Raw genomic sequence first — 1,273 nt, forward strand, 5'->3', positions numbered from 1 at the left:
ATTGGAATATGATAGTACGAATTCTCTTTGTTTCTCAATGTATACAATACTTGTTGTAGGAGAAAAGATAAGGAAATTTTTAAGGAATAGAGAAATTAACTTAATTACAACTTGGTAATATTTTGGTCTTTGCAGATCTTGTTGGTACTTAGCAAGGGACTCTAGTGTGGTTAGTTTTTTGAAAGATTCCATAGTTAGATAGATTTGTGAAAGCTTTTTATAGTTTTATGTTCTGTCGTCATCTCAACATTTTAGATCTCACTCTAGACAAGGGTAGATTTACTTGGTCGAATATGTGGATTTGTGTTGCTTCTTGTAGGTTAGACAGGTTTTTCCAATCCCACAAAAAGTCACTCATAAGTTTTTACAGTCTTTTACAAACCGAACACGGAGATCTAAAATATTGAAGTCGACAATAGAATTGGATATACTTATTCGATGAAGATTGTAGAAGTACAAGGCTGGAAGAAACTTATGGTTCATTCTTTCACAATTTATATTCAATACTTCTTATAAGAGAAAATACAAGCAAACATTTCGGAAGAAAAGAAAGAAAACTAATTATATTTGGACAGCTCCCCTTTTTTTTATTTTACACTGTTGATCATCATCTAATGGAACTTCATATTTATGGAAAAACATTTCATGTCCAAAACTACTTTTAATTTTTGTTTTCTCTTTGTTCTTACAACCGCAGTTATGCATCACACTGTTTGAAAATTGCACCTCAATTTTCACTTCTTAGTTTCAACCACCCTTCACTGATTCCTATAAAGTGAAATGGTGGATTTGAGAGGCTAAGGATTTGGTATGCATTTAATAATGTTTTCAATCCGTCCACCTCCAGCATTGCAAACATCGTAAGGTAGGTTTTTTTCTATTGTCTTTCTTGTTGAGGCGGTGTATTCATTTCAATCGTGCAGATCATGAGATTTTTCGTAAAACTGCAGAAGAACGAGTAAGCTAGAAGAGAGGGTTGCTGAATTGATTGGAGCTCGGGAAGTTAAAAATTTCGATCAATTTCATAAGTCAGCTCAAAATCCTGTAAAAACAGAGGATCTTGAGTTGTTGAAGCTGATTTGGAGCTCTTGAGTGGTTTTTTAAAGCTTCAAAACTTGAGATTATTAGTTTAGAGGTTAATTTGAAGTAATATATGTGAAAACCGAAAACTAAAATGAAATTGCTAAATTTTGAAGAAATTAAAGCTAGTATTATTATTGGACAATAATCGGAAATTGAGGGGAAAATGGGGGCTGTAGTCGGATAGAGGTTA

This window comes from Benincasa hispida, chromosome 5, assembly GCF_027475165.1.
Source record: "Benincasa hispida cultivar pf3 chromosome 5, pf3_genome.v1.1, whole genome shotgun sequence".
NCBI lineage: Eukaryota > Viridiplantae > Streptophyta > Magnoliopsida > Cucurbitales > Cucurbitaceae > Benincasa > Benincasa hispida.